Here is a 16,332-nt window from a genome sequence, read left to right on the forward strand (position 1 = left end):
GACTAGGCGCATCAGTGTTAACTCTTTGAGAGTCTTGTTCAATTCTTTTTGGGTGTCTCTCAGGATAAAGTGGTTCCTGAGTCATTCTACCTCCTCTAGTCATCTATTTATATATAAAAAGTACTTGATGGGTTAACCATAATAAAGATAATTAGCTTAAAATCCCACAATAATTAGAAACATCCGACCTTTAATTATGGGTCGCGCTAACTGCCACACGTGTGGTAGGAAGGAAGACGCACCACACGTCTTTAATGTAAACAGATTGCCACGTCATCGCATGCATGCATGCATGTAGAAATCTTTTTGGATTTTCAGTTTTTAAAATGTTTTATCTCTTAAATGAAAAATCCGATTGAAAATCCGTTTTCACTATTAAATCCCTCGCGATGAGATCTTCGAAACTAGATCCCATGTTGATATGTTTTGGTGAAATTTTTTTTTGATTAAAAGTTGCCATGTATATTGCATATGAATTGCCATGATGTTTACACTAAAGTTGCCATGATATGTTTCAGCTATTTTCTTCTACATTTAAAAGTAAATTTTGACATTTATAAAACGGGGAATTAAGAAACTAGACTTGCCATGAACCATAAACTAAAATTGCCATGATACATGCACGTAAAATTGTCATGGTTCATACAAAAAATAATTTTCATGGTCAAAGTACTGGAGTTGCCATCATCAAAATACTAAAATTGCCATGATCTACAAACTAAAATTGCCATATGGCAACTTTAGTTTAAGCCCTATGGCAACTGCAGTGTAAACATCGTGGCAACTTCTGACAAAAAAAAATTCGTCGAAACATATCAATAATAAAAATAAAAATCGAGTCTAGTTTTGAAGATCTCGTCGAGACGGATTTAATGATGAAAACGGATTTTTAGTTCGCTTTTTTATTTAAGAGATACAACATTTTTAAGCTGAAAACCAAAAAAAATTCTGCTGATGTCATCTATTCATATGTGACAAAATGAGTGGTGATGGAGGCGTGTGGGCGATGTGCAAACGCCCACACGTGTGGACGTTAACATTTCCATTAATTATATGTACCTATTTCCAATCAACAATGTGTGACCGTTAGATCTTCATAAAACAAGTGGCCCCATAACGTGAGAAGATCTTCATAAATCAGGTGGCCCCGTAATGTTAGATCATAACAAATTGGATCCATAATAAAAATAAAAAATGTTACAAGCAGGGTCAGATTTCTCGCACGTGAGACCATAACAGGTTGGACCTGTACACAAACTCATGATAAGCTGGACCATCAACTAATAAAAAACAGGCTGCACCATCCCACGAATGATCAAACCATCCCATATAATAAAAAAAATAGGGCGTACAGGGTAAGAAACATGACCAAACTCTGAAGATCCTGCCCACAAAAAAAACTGTACAAAGATGCCATCCCTCCAAACAAATCCAAACTCTCAGAAATTTGCAGAGATTTGATCTCTCCAAACAGAATATCTCTAGATAGGACCAAAATCTCATGGTCGCATGCATATAAAAAACCTCTCGGCATCCGAACAACCTTGTACATCATCTTCCTCCATTGAACAACACTTTAAGGTCAACTTCCTCCAACCAGTGGCACTTCGGCATTGGGCACCAGCCGGCTCCGTTGAACAACTAGATCACCTCCAGTATGTACGATCTGCATGAAATTATAGATCAGACCTATTAATGGATAATGAGAGGATGTAGCTCACTATACCCCCACAAAAAAATTAAAAACAAATGGAGACCCTCAATTACTCTGGGCAGTGCTAAACTAAAATATTATTCTAGCGTGATCCTCTACTATATTTTGGGTTGTGGGATGGCTTCAATAGGCCTCAAATCCATTAAGAAGCACATGACAGTGCAGTATGGTAATAACTTGGAGTTTGTAGATTAGATAATGGTTCACATAATACTTTGCATGAGTACCTCGGTAATTTTGTCTAATAAAGTCCTCCCTCCGTTCCAAAATAGATGACCCAACTTTGTACTAACTTTAGTACAAAGTTGGGTCATCCATTTTGGAACGGAGGGAGCACCTCATTAATCAGGTAGAGATTGCTTCGGTCGGCTTCTACTAGAAAATACTCACGATATTTGTGTATTCACATGATGATTGAAACTTAAGTTCCTCTTTATCATTAAAGATTTCTGCAAATCACTGGTCTCGAAAATTGATCTCCTTTACTTGTACGACCAAAAAAATATTTATAGGGTGAGAAGTAATAAAAATAATGAATATTCATAAACTTGAGCATTAATCTGTAATAGTAGCACACCCACCATCAAGCGGGGCAGCTGGTCAAGGTCTCAAGCGGCCGAGAAGGGTACTCCCCATGTCCAATGACCAGCGGGAGCACCGCCATGATATTTATCGTCGTCCATCGCCACAGCAAAGCACGAGCTCTTGGTCCACCACTGTTTGTAATAATATTATAATTAGCTTTATTTGATTTTTTCAAGAAAACACAAAAGAGCTTGCATTTCATTGGATTGAAAAGAGAGCTTTAGCTTTATATTTGCACTCTCTAATGTGCAGGAATCAACAATGAAAAGAAAAGATGGGCCACATAACAAGGAAGGTTAGAAACCTGCCAAGATGGTTAAAACAAAACATATATGTAATCCAACAAGGTGATCCGTTACTAATGATGAATATTTTGTGTGTGCTATCACAACAAAATTAAAACAAAAAATGCAACAGTTCCAGTTAGGCGTTGGAGGTTCCTAATTGATTTTAGCTTCAACGATAAAACGTATTTTAAATTGTTATCTTATTGATGCAATTCGAGACAATCAACAAAAATGGCAAGATTGGAAGGAGAATGAAACTTCAAGACAAGAAAAAGATACAACCTCCAATCATAAATGGAGACGTGCCAGACTTCGCGGCTACACACAAAGGAGAAACTTTGATCTATGCGAAGTAAGAAAATCTCCACAAAGTTTCACCCTTATGCAGGTTATCATCCATTTGATTTAGTTACAGTTCCCAGTTCAATTTCTAAATTTTAAGAATGCACAACTGGTATTGCAGTATACAGGAAGCAACATTATGTACCTTGCTTATGATTTGCACATCAGTTCTGCTATCTATGTGCAGCTCAAATATTTCAAAGCATGAAAACTTACCTTCATTAACTCGGTGGTTTTGATGTAGTAAAGTTGTATCTCACACATTTTACCATAAAACAAGTGGTTATAAAGTTCGGACGCCCATGCATTTCCATATCTTTGAGTGTGGCTAATTTTAATTGCTCTATGAAATCACAAAAACATGTTACATTTTGTTCTATCTATAGCTAAGTATAACACGTATGCATGCACTGTGGCTAAAGCAAAAAATATTTTTCCATTCCCACAAGGAGAAATAAAGTGCTTAAGCCGGAGATGAAACAATATCTTACTTCTACTAATTAGGATTTATGTTTATGTAGGGCAAGTAACTCAACAAAAAGGGGGAAATATGACAGAGTTGGGAAAACGAAAAATGGGGACCTGCAGGTCGACCTTCGAAGAATGTTGTCGCTGTGGAGGATGAGGACCATGTCCCGAGCTGCCTCGAGTGGAAAGAGCGACAACGCTCTTGCTTGCGCGCTTGGGGAAGAGAACCTCGCCGCCATCCTCACACCCAAGATGGATCTAAGAGGGATGCGGCCTACGGGAGATGAAATCCACGACCAAATCAACTACACGGACACCAATTACAACGGGTCAGCGGCACTGTGCAAATCGATGGTCTCGCCTCATCCATCATAGTTTACCAGCAAAGGGCTAGGAGAACGAGGAGGCGTATGAGGAGCCAAACCAGATACTGTCCCTGTGGCAGCACCAGTTGCGGAGTGGCTTGAGGTGAGGACGAGGAACCTAAAGGCAGCGAACAAGAGAGCAAGTTGATGGGAGGAGCAGCAATTTTTGGGTGAGCAGAGAGAATAAGGAAAGGAGAATGGGGATCGGGCAAGAGGAACATTGTCACTGTGTGAAAATATGAGTGGGTGGAGAGAACAGAGAAGTGCAGGAGACTACAAAATGGGGAAAGTGAACAATCATACTGGTGGGCCCATGAAACCGATTATGTTCTATACACTGTGAGAGCAAATTATGTGACGTGAAAATGTAAGCCACCATTGATACTACCGAGGGCACGTCTCTTAACTAAATCAAGTGATCATGGGAGCACATACCCACCAACATAGGTTTTATCAATTTATACAATATATAAGCAACATAATAAAAATGTAAAAGAAAGATGTAAATGTAGTTAGCATATCTCGCCAAAGAAATACAGTTAGCATGACATGCATAATTAGCAAGTAAGGGACGAAGGGATCATACATACATATATATATCGACGAAAACCCAAATGTACCAAAAACAAGACTATGTTTGCAAGAGTTCTATATTTGAAATGGCGTCATATTTGGTACTCTCTACGTTCTACAATGTAGTTTGCCCACACTTTCCAAGATCCAACTTTTACCGTAAATTCAACCAACGAGACCGACTGCGGCGGGGACAAAAATTATATCACTAAATTCATATTGAAAATACAAATTCAGTGGTATGATTTTTGCTCCCGCCGCAGTCGGTCTCGGTAATTAAATTTACGGTTAAAGTTGAATCTCGGAAAACCCGAGCGCACTATATTGTGGAATGGAGGGAGTATAAAAAATTGTCGGACAGATAAACTAGTATGTTCTCACATTTATAACTTAATAAAATCCTAGCCCGCGCATCGAGCGGGCCACTTTGCTAGTTACTCTAACAACATGATCATTGATATTATTATTCATTTCATGAAGCAATTCTCTTTGAGATTTAGCAACATGTTCTAATTGAGTTTGAACTATAGAAGTATGTTTTCCCACACCTCTAACATCATTTGACATTCTAGATAACAAGTTACTCAAGCGAGCAATCATATTAGAATTGTATTTTAATTATTTCATAATATTTGCATTGAAGTGATCTTGCTTTCGAATGTAATTTTCAAACTCATAAAGGCATTGGCTACGATGCATATTATAAGGATTGTCATTGTCATTGAACTTCATTAAAGAATTTACCTCTACCACCTTAGGTGGTGGCGGTGTATCAAGCCCATGTATTTCTTCAGTAGGAGGTAAAATTTTGGCATCTTCAGCTTTAATACCTTTTTCCTTCATAGATTTCTTTGCCTCTTGCATATCTTCAGGACTGAGGTATAAGATACCCCTCTTCTTCGGAGTAGGTTTAAGCGGTGGTTCGGGAAGAGTCCAATCATCATAATTTTTCAATATGTTATTCAATAATTCTTCAGCATGTCCAATAGTTCATTCCCTGAAAACACAACCAGCATAACTATCTAGGAAATCCCTAGAAGTATCGGTTAGTCCATTATAGAAGATATAAATTATTTTATTTTTCTTAAGAGGATGATCAGGCAAAGCATTAAGCAATTGAAGAAGCCCCCCCCCCAAGCTTGTGGGAGACTCTCTTCTTCAATTTTCACAAAGTTAAATATTTCCTTTAAGGCAGCTTGTTTCTTATGAGCAGGAAAATATTTTTCCGAGAAGTAATAAATCATATCCTAGGGACTATGCACACAACCAGGAGCAAGAGTATTATACCAAGTCTTAGCATCACCCTTTAATGAGAACGGAAATAATTTGAGAATACAAAAGTAACAAATCTTTTCATCACGCTAGTAGAAAAAGGGCAATTTGTCCCGGTTCGTATGGGCCTTTTGTCCTGGTTCGGGAACCGGGACTAAAAGGTCGTTACTAATGCCCTTGGCCTTTAGTCCCGGTTATTACACGAACCGGGACAAATGGGCCTCCACGTGGCCGGTGCAGCGAGCCCAGGCAGGAGGCCCTTTGGTCCCGGTTGGTGGCACCAACCGGGACCAATAGGCATCCATGCGTTAGCTGTTCAGGGGCTAGGGTTTTTGTTTTTTTTCTGAAGGGGGGGGATTTGGGGGGTTTGTATGGTTAATTAAGGTGTTTCATATATTGTGTTAGGTAGCTAATTAATTAATAGAGGGAAGTGTCCTCTCTTATCTCCGTGCTTGGTCGACGCTACGTACTATACGTATAGAGAGCACTCGACACGCTAGCTAGCAAGCAAAAATGAAGGAAACAAAAGATCGTCATGAACATATGCATGCAGAGAGAAGTGATATCGACCTCCTCTTCTCCGAGAGATTGGTCGAACAACAAGTTTTCGTATATCTATCCGGCGCTACTAGCTACATATATACAATATAAGATCTCTTACAATATAATCCTCTAATTATATATGAACACATGGTCCACATAGTATTCTCCGTCTTTATTGATCATGTGGTCAAGAAAGAATGCCGCCAATTCCTCTTGAATTCCTCGCATGCGATCTGGTGCTAGGAGTTCATCCCACATCCGAAACATCTAATTTGAAGAAGGTGGTCAGTACATATATATGAATGAATGAAACTCAACACAAAAGATGGTAAATAAAGTTAAATTCTTAATATTATTGCTTACGCACTTCATATTGTTTTTTAGTGTAGCCCCGCTCACAGGTCGTGTGGCGGATGGACTCGCAAACTTAGTATCCATAGGAATTATTCCCGGCTTCCTGCCACAACCACTTTACAAGAAATAGAGGTCAATCAAACTGATAAGCAAGCATGCTAAAATGGTATTGATGAAACTAGCACTTGAATCACTAGGAGATGCGCGGAACATGCTAGTAGTACTTACTTTCGGGTGTTTAAATTCCAGCTTCTTCGGCAATCCCGGAGCTTTTGAGGTGATTTTTTTTCCAAACCCTACCAGACAAAGAAAACAATTACTTGAAATCAGGAAGTGAACAAAGTTGCCGATATGGTGCGGTAATGATCGATTTAACTTACGTCTCGAGAATTTCAGTCATGTCCGCATACTCCTTGGGATCTTTTCGTCTCGAGTCTAAGACGGTTACTAGTCCCTGCTCGAGCTTAATCTCTCGGAGAATATAGCAGAACCTGCGCCCGTATGCATAACTCATCAATTACATTACTATAACCTCGACTAATAAGGGAAATCGAATATGCACAAGAAAGTAACACTCACTTGAAGTTGTAAGGAAAGAGTATTATAGCTTTGTTTTGATTTAATACTAACGATCGTAGCAAGTTGGCCTTGGTTTCTTTTTTCTTAAATTCAACCGAAAATGCATCTATGATATTTGGGTTAATGAACCCAATGTCACCGATTTGTCTTTTGTTCAATTCGGCGATCTTCAATCTGCATAATATAGTGAGGATAATTATAAATACATGCAATGAAAGAGCTGACCTATATATAGAGACTTAATGATAGAAGTAGTACTTATAGACAGTAGCAAGTGACCGTTAATTTATCGAGGGCTCTCTGATTGAAAAACTGGAAGAACTCCTCAAATGGAACATTCAATAGATCAGTTCCAACGAGGTCATGCTCCTCTTTAACTCTCAGCGTCAAAGTATTCCTCCCCCCAGACTCTCTGCAGGTTTTCATGTACCAATCATGGAATCTTTGCATCATCATTGTTAGAGACCTTTCATCTTTGACGAGAGGCTTCCCGTACTCGTATCTGTGTTCTGCCACCTCCAAGAATTCATAATGTACATCGTCGGGCAGGTAATCATCAAGTTGTTATAACCGGGCACCATCCTCGAATCGTTAGCGACGATATCGCTAGACACCTTGAGCGGGGGGAACGATTGGTTCACTTGTTTGCCTAGCTGGGCAATTTTTTTCCCAGCTCGTCGTTCCGCTAACCTTTGATCACTGAAGTACTTCCTGACCGCTCTGCTTCGATAAATGACCTTTCAATAATGCACTCATAGTTGCCTTCCGGCAGAGACTTCGGTGGTTTCTTCAGGGCTTCCAGAGTGCGCTTCGCTTCACCGGATCTACCTTCTCCTCCGGAGGTGGATGTTTCTTTGCTTTCACCCCTTCAAAGAAGTTCCTCACTTCGTGTCGCACGATCTTCTCGTTTTCCTCCGGGGTCATCTCATATGGTAACTTCTCTGGAGTCTTCAGAGAAGGACCAAATCTGTATTGCCTCCCGCCTCTGGATGTACTGCTAGACGCTGGAGCAGACGGAGCGCATGCGGCTGTCTTCTTTCCTTGCTTACGAGGAGGAGGACTATGATGCGCCGGAGCAGCCGGGACGGCGGCGGGTCTCTTCCGCCCTTGCTGGCGAGGCGGAGAAGGAGGAGGCTGGTGGCTGCTCGGGCGCGCCGGCGCAGGCGGAGAAGGAGGCGGAGTGCCGCCACATGCCGGAGAAGGTGATAGAGACCTTTCATCTTTGACGAGAGGCTTCCCGTACTCGTATTTTTGTATCTGCACCTCCATGAAATGCTAATGTACATCGTCGGGCAGGTAATCTCCAAGATTGCTATAACCGGGCACCATCCTCGGATCATTAGCGTCGATGTTGCTGGGCACCTTGAGCGGGGGGCACGATTGCTTCGCTTGTTCGCCGAGCTAGGCAATTTGTTTCCCATCTCGTCGTTCTTTCAGCCTTTGATCACTGACAGTACTTCCCGACCTCTTCGCTTCGACAAATTCCTTTCCAATAATGCGCTCATAGTTTCCTTTCGGCAGAGTCTTGGGTGGTTTTGTCAGGGCAGCCAGAGTGCGCTTCGCTTTCACCAGATCTACCTTCTCCTCCGGAGGTGGATGTTTCTTTGCTTTCACCCCTTCAAAGAAGTTCCTCACTTCTTCTCGCGCTATCTCGGCGTTCTCCTCCGGGGTCCTCTCGTATGGTAACTTCTCTGCAGTTTTCAGAGAAGGACCGAATCTGTATGTCCTACCGCCTCTGGCTGTACTGCTAGACACCGGCAGAGCAGACGGAGCGGTTGTCTTGTTTACTTTCTTACGAGGCGGAGGAGAAGGACTACGACGCGCCGGAGCAGCCGGAGCGGTGGAAGGTCTCTTCTGCCCTTGCTGACAAGGCGGAGAAGGAGGAGGCTGGCTGCTCGGGCGTGCCGGCGCAGGCGGAGAAGGAGGCGGAGTGCCGCCACGCGCCGGAGAAGGAGGCTGAGTGCCTTGATCACTCGCCGGAGGAGGAGACAGTGGAGGAGGCGGAGTGCCCTAATTCGCTGGAGGAGGCGGAGGAGGCGGAGGCGTCCAGTTCGGAAGGTTGATGAGCTCCTTCCGTCGTAGGCATGGAGTCTTCAGACAAGAACCCAGCCGAGTCTCCCCGTCACCCGTAGGGTGGTCAAGCTGGAGGTCCTCGAATCCTTCTGTGATTTTAGCCACCATCACCCTAGCATATCCTTCTGGAATCGGCCAGCAGTGAAAATTTGTGCCAGGTTCAGGAGGTGCAACAGAGCCAACAGCCGCCTTGACTTTAAATTCCATCCACTGCGTCATAAGGTGGCAATTCTGAGACTCCATGATAGCATCCACGGGGTAGCTAGTAGGAGCCGTGAAGACAGGCTCCTGAAGCAGCTCCGTGGAAGCCAGGCTGCTTCTCCACTGAGATGGCGGGGTAGCTTCGGGTATAGCAGCTTCGGCAGGTCGTGTGTTGCGGGCCTTGTCTCGTTCCTCTAGCACTTGTACCCTTGCGTGCAGCGCCTATAGTTGGGTCAACTCCTTTTTCTTCTTCCTCTACCAGCGTTTGTAACCGCCTACGTCGGGAAATCCAGCCTTCCACGAAACGGAGCCTGGCGTGCCTCGCGTCCGTCTAGGGTGCTCAGGATTACCGAGGGCCTCTGTGAGCTCATCGTTCTCTCTGTCCGGAACGAACGTCCCTTGCTGCGCCTTTTCGATATACTCCTGAAGCTTCTCGATGGGTGTGTTCAGCTGCTCGTTGGTCCAAACACACTTCCCTGTTATAGGGTCCAATTTTCCCCCAACCCCGAAGAACCAAGTCCTGCAATGGTCTGGCCAGCGTTGCGTCTCTGGTTCGATCCCTTTATCAATGAGGTCATTCTCAACCTTGTCCCACAACGGCTGGGCTTTCAAGTAGCCACCTAACCCCGTGCGATGGTGATGCTTCTTCTTTGCAGCATTTTTCTTGTTTTTCGCTGACATCTTCGCTGCTCTCTCAAATATCTTTTTGGTGACAAATGCGGGCCACTGATCTTTGATCTTCTCAAATCGGCCGATGAATTCTGGAGTCTTGTCTTGGTCGACAAACGATGATTTCAGCTCATTCTTCCACCTCCTGAATAGCTCAGCCATCTTCTTAAGAGCATAAGCTTTGATCATTGGCTTTTTAACTGGATTCTTCGGATCCTCCTCTGGCGGGAAGGTGAAATTTTCCTGCAGCGCGGTCCAAAGATCAGCTTTCTACCTATCGCTGACATAAGAAACCTGACAGTCTTTGTCCTTAGGCTTCAACCATTGCTCGATGCTAATCGGGATCATGTTCCTAACTAGAATCCCGCACTGAGCATTAAATTTTTTGCTTGGTCCAGAGGGGTTCAATCGGTTGGCCAATGCGATCAATTTCGATGATCGTGTACCTTTCATCCACGCGCAACTTTCTCTTCGGGCCTCGTCTCGTTACCGAAGTGTTGCTCGATCCGGAGGGCTAGAAAACAAGAAAAAGAAGAGAGTTAATATGTGTATATACCAAAAGAAATTAATGCATCAATTAGCTATAGTCAGCACATGCTTAATTAATTAATATATATACCTGGCCGGACTCCGTTCGGTCACCGGAGCCGTCATCACGGTGTCCTTCCCCCTCCATTCGGTCACCGGAGCCGTCATCACGGTGTCCTTCCCCATCCATTCGGTCACCAGAGCCGTCATCACGGTGTCCTTCCTCCTCCATTGTTTGATCATCATCGTAGCCTGCTTCTTCATCCTGTCTTTCCAGACCATCGCTGCATGTGTCATTGAGAAGCGACAAGACGAATCACTTCTGTGTGCGATTATCTCCCCCAACACCGCTTCTGTTGCTTCGTCTCGGGGGTGCGGATCCATAGTTTCTGCAAATATTTACAACATGCAATTATTATTCAAACATGACAGATGGATATATTAGTGGCAAACGAAGAACTAGCTAGCTAAGAACAATAAGGAATCATATTAATTAGTGGTCTGGCCTCGACGCTTCTCTAGGGTTTGGGGTGGCCTCGGCAACGCTTCAAGGGTCCAGGATGGCCTCAACAACGCTTCAAGGGTTCAGGGTGGCCTCGACGACAACGCTCTTTTAACTTGGTAATTTTGGGTGGCCTCAAGAGAGTTTGTCAATCGGGTAGGGGCGCGGCAGGAGGGGGTAGGAGACCGACATCGTTTTGTTCTAGGTTTGGGTGTCCTCGAGAGTTTTGGTCGAGCGAGAGGGCCGGGGGGTGCTCCTGACGTCCCCCCCTCACTTAAACAAAGAACTACCTTAAAAAAAGACTTGCTTCGCCGCGGGTGCTCGATCGGTGCGACGTTGACTCGGTGGAAACACTTTATGAAAATGCGGTGGTGGCCGGGCGGTTTTCTTTTCCTTCTTCATTTTTCCTTCATTTTTCTTATATGTTTGTTTTCGATTTCATTCTATATTTTCGTACATATGAAAAAAAATAAAGTTTCTATACAAAAGTGCACAATTTTTATGAACAAATTACAATATCTAAATTAACTATACATCTAAATAAATATAACTACACATCTGAAATTTTCCTAATCTTAAAAGTAAACTAAACATAAACTAAAATAATATAACTACACATCCATCCATCCATACATACACATACATATACATCTACATTATATATGAAAAAATCTAACTTTTGCATATTCATTTATGAACAAATTACAACAACTCAATTAACTACACATCTAAACTACACATCTAAATTAGGAAAATTCATATGAGCTCACTAAGGGGGTGGCGATCAGCGAGGAGGCAAGGCACGGGAGCGACGATGAGGGGCGCGGCGACGGCGACGGTGAGGGGCATGGCGACAGGCGACGAGGAGGCAGGGCGCGACGACGGGCAACGAGGAGGCAGGCTGGTGGCGGGTGTGGCGCGGCGACGGGCGCATATGCCTTCAATGCGATTATGCCTCTAAGTCGTGCCTCGACACGTGGGAGATATAGTCGCATCGAGGGTGTTACCTGCCGCTTCCCGCCCTTTGGGCTGCTGAAAAGAGGGGGCATTGGTACTGGTTGGTGCCACGAACCGGTGCCAATGCACCCCTTTAGTCCCGGTTGGTGCCACCAACCGGGACCAAAGGCCTTGTGCTGCCGGCGTCAAAAGTTTAGTCCCACCTTGCTACTTGAAAGAGCTCGAGAGTGGTTTATAAGCGCTGCTGCGCCCACCCTCTCGAGCTCCTCTCAACTGCAGGCATTCGGGCCTAATCTGTCACTTGTGCCTGTGGGCCTGCTGGGCCAGCTGCGGGTCTGAATCCTGGCCCAATGGGGTTTCTAGTCGTATTCAGGCCGTTGTGGCCCAGTAGGTGGCATTTTTTTCTAGTTTTTTGTTTTGTTTTTTGCATTATTTATTTTTTTTCTTTTTTGCTTTATTTCTTTAATTTTTTTTGCTGTAGGGTCACTAAAATTATAGACTTTCTTTAAATCCCTGTTTTAATCAAGAACAAATTTTGTTATTTTAGTTTTCTAGTAAAGTTTTTAACAAAATAATTTCTTTATGAAAATTCTTTTTGCCATTAATGTTTTGAACCGAAAATACTTTGATAATTTTAGTTGCATAAATTTATATAACTGTAGTTAAAAAATACTAGAGGTTTATAAAATATTTTAGTTGATTCCTTTTGCTATAAGTTTTATAAAAACTTTTAGTTTATTGTTTTTTCTATTGAAGAATATTATAGTTTTGTTTTACTTGATCATAACATAATATTATAATTGATTATTTTAAGTTCATTATTTTTGCTATTAGTTCATTCTTTTTGCACTAAATGACCCTAAAATTGAAAAGCACTACAAATGAACTCTGAAAATGTTGAAAGTTGGCATGGTATCATCATTTCACCCACATAGCATGTGCATTAAAGTTGAGAGCGTTACGGCAAAAACTAGATGCACTTTGTGTACAAAACAGACAATCTCTTTCGAAGTATAAGGGTTTCATACGGAAAACTCATCTGTTACAAATGGATTTCATTTTCATGAACTTATTGAACTCCAGACTTTTTGTGTGTTCAAAATGCACCATTCAATGCCACATCATCAATTTTCAATCGTTTCTGACTTCATTTGTTATTTTTCATGCATTTACTGTTTTGTTTTTCAGCTGAATGACCTTGAAATTGAAAAGCACTACAAATGAACTCTAAAAAGGTTGAAAGTTGGCATGGTATCATCATTTCACCCACAGAGAACGTGCTAAAAAGATGAGAGGGTTACAGCAAAAATTGGATGCACTTTGTGTACAAAATGGACAATCTCTTTCGAAGTATCAGGGGTTTAGATGAAAACTCATCTGTTACAAAAGGGATTTCATTTTTTTGAACTTATTTCAATTCCAGACTTTTTGTGTGTTCAAAATGCACCATTCAAAGCCACATCATCAATTTTCAACCCTTTATGACTTCATTTGTTACTTTCATGTATTTACTCATTTTTTGAGCTATAAGACCCTGAAATTCAAAAGCATTTCAAATGAACACTGAAAATGTTGAAAGTTGGCATGGTATCATCATTTCACCCACATAGAATGTGCATAAAAGTTGAGAGGGTTACGGCAAAAACTAGATGCACTTCGTGTACAAAACAGACAATCTCTTTCAAAGTATAAGGGTTTCTTACGGAAACTCATCTGTTACAAAGGGATTTCACTTTCTTGAACTTATTTGAACTCCAGAATTTTTGTGTATTAGAAATGCACCATTCAAAGCCACATCATCAATTTTCAACCCTTTCTGGCTTCATTTGTTATCTTTCATGCATTTATTGATTTTTTAGCTGAATGACCTTGAAATTGAAAAGCACTACAAACAAACTCTAAAAAGGTTGAAAGTTGGCATGGTATCATCATTTCACCCACATAGCATGTGCTAAAAAGTTGAGAGGGTTACGGCAAAAACTGGATGCACTTTGTATACAAAATGGACAATCTCTTTCGAAGTATCAGCGGTTCGGACAAAAACTCATCTGTTACAAAGGGATTTCATTTTTTGAACTTATTTCAACTCTAGACTTTTGTTTGTTCAAAATGCCCCATTCAAAGCGACATCATCAATTTTCAACCCTTTCTGACTTCATTTGTTATTTTTCATCCATTTACTGATTTTTTTGAGCTATAAGACCCTGAAATTCAAAAGCATTTCAAATAAACTCTGAAAATGTTGAAAGTTGGCATGGTATCATCATTTCCCCCACATAGCATGTGCATTAAAGTTGAGAGGGTTACGGCAAAAACTAGATGCACTTCGTGTACAAAACAGACAATCTCTTTCGAAGTATAAGCGTTTCATACAGAAACTCATCTGTTACAAAGGGATTTCATTTTCTTGAACTTATTTGAACTCCAGACTTTTTGTGTGTTCAAAATGCACCATTCAAAGCCATATAATCTATTTTCAACCCTTTCTGCCTTCATTTGTTATTTTTCATGCATTTACTGATTTTTTTAGTTGAATGACCATGAAATTGAAAAGCACTACAAATGAACTCTAAAAAGGTTGAAAGTTGGCATGGTATCATCATTTAACCCACATAGAATGTGCTAAAAGTTGAAAGGGTTACGACAAAAACTGGATGCACTTTGTGTACGAAATGACAATCTCTTTCGAAGTATAAGCGTTTCGTACAGAAACTCGTCTGTTACAAAGGGATTTCATTTTCTTGAACTTATTTGAACTCCAGACTTTTTGTGTATTCGAAATGCACCATTCAAAGCCGCATAATCTATTTTCAACCCTTTCTGACTTCATTTGTTATTTTTCATGCATTTACTGATTTTTTTAGCTGAATGACCTTGAAATTGCAAAATGGACAATCTCTTTCGAAGTATCAACGGTTCGGACAAAAACTCATCTGCTACAAAGGGATTTCATTTTTTGAACTTATTTCAACTCTAGACTTTTGTTTGTTCAAAATGCACCATTCAAAGCGACATCATCAATTTTCAACCCTTTCTGACTTCATTTGTTATTTTTCATGCATTTACTGATTTTTTTAGTTGAATGACCATGAAATTGAAAAGCACTACAAATGAACTCTAAAAAGGTTGAAAGTTGGCATGGTATCATCATTTAACCCACATAGAATGTGCTAAAAGTTGAAAGGGTTACGACAAAAACTGGATGCACTTTGTGTACGAAATGACAATCTCTTTCGAAGTATAAGCGTTTCATACAGAAACTCATCTGTTACAAAGGGATTTTATTTTCTTGAACTTATTTGAACTCCAGACTTTTTGTGTGTTCAAAATGCACCATTCAAAGCCATATAATCTATTTTCAACCCTTTCTGCCTTCATTTGTATTTTTCATGCATTTACTGATTTTTTAGTTGAATGACCTTGAAATTGAAAAGCACTACAAATGAACTCTAAAAAGGTTGAAAGTTGGCATGGTATCATCATTTAACCCACATAGAATATGCTAAAAGTTGAAAGGGTTACGGCAAAAACTGGATGCACTTTGTGTACGAAATGGCAATCTCTTTCGAAGTATAAGCGTTTCGTACAGAAACTCATCTGTTACAAAGGGATTTCATTTTCTTGAACTTATTTGAACTCCAGACTTTTTGTGTATTCAAAATGCACCATTCAAAGCCACATAATCTATTTTCAAACCTTTCTGACTTCATTTGTTATTTTTCATGCATTTACTGATTTTTTTAGCTGAATGACCTTGAAATTGCAAAGCACTTCAAAGGAACTCTAAAAAGGTTGAAAGTTGGCATGGTATTATCATTTAACCCACATAGCATGTGCTAAAAAGATGAGAGGGTTATGGCAAAAACTGGATGCACTTTGTGTACAAAATGGACAATCTCTTTCGAAGTATCAGGGGTTTAGATGAAAACTCATCTGTTACAAAGGGATTTCATTTTTTTGTACTTATTTCAACTCCAAACTTTTTGTGTGTTCAAAATGCACCATTCAAAGCCACATCATCAATTTTCAACCCTTTGTGGCTTCATTTGTTCTTTTTCATGCATTTATTGATTTTTTTAGCTGAATGACCTTGAAATTGAAAAGCACTACAAACGAACTCTAAAAAGGTTGAAAGTTGGCATGGTATCATCATTTCACCCACATAGCGTGTGCTAAAATGTTGAGAGGGCTACGGCAAAAACTGGATGCACTTTGTATACAAAATGGACAATCTCTTTCCAAGTATCAGCGGTTCGAACAAAAACTCTTCTATTACAAAGGGATTTCATTTTTTTGAACTTATTTCAACTCCAGACTTTT

At 41.0% G+C, this 16,332-nt stretch overlaps 1 long non-coding RNA gene across 3 annotated transcripts; it reads right to left on the reverse strand.

The window, feature by feature from the left end:
• Positions 1 to 1,308: 1,308 nt before the first annotated feature.
• On the reverse strand, positions 1,309 to 4,021 carry LOC125526593. 3 transcript variants are annotated; one of them, XR_007291794.1, is made up of 4 exons: positions 3,777 to 4,021; positions 3,523 to 3,701; positions 2,296 to 2,430; positions 1,309 to 1,666 (listed from the first exon to the last, which is right to left on the reverse strand). It is a non-coding gene; the product is annotated as an uncharacterized LOC125526593 (long non-coding RNA). The 3 variants fall into 3 exon arrangements; XR_007291795.1 differs by having other exon boundaries at positions 3,511 to 4,020; XR_007291793.1 differs by having other exon boundaries at positions 3,523 to 4,018.
• Positions 4,022 to 16,332: the final 12,311 nt, after the last annotated feature.

Source organism: Triticum urartu, unplaced genomic scaffold, assembly GCF_003073215.2.
Source record: "Triticum urartu cultivar G1812 unplaced genomic scaffold, Tu2.1 TuUngrouped_contig_10562, whole genome shotgun sequence".
Lineage (NCBI taxonomy): Eukaryota > Viridiplantae > Streptophyta > Magnoliopsida > Poales > Poaceae > Triticum > Triticum urartu.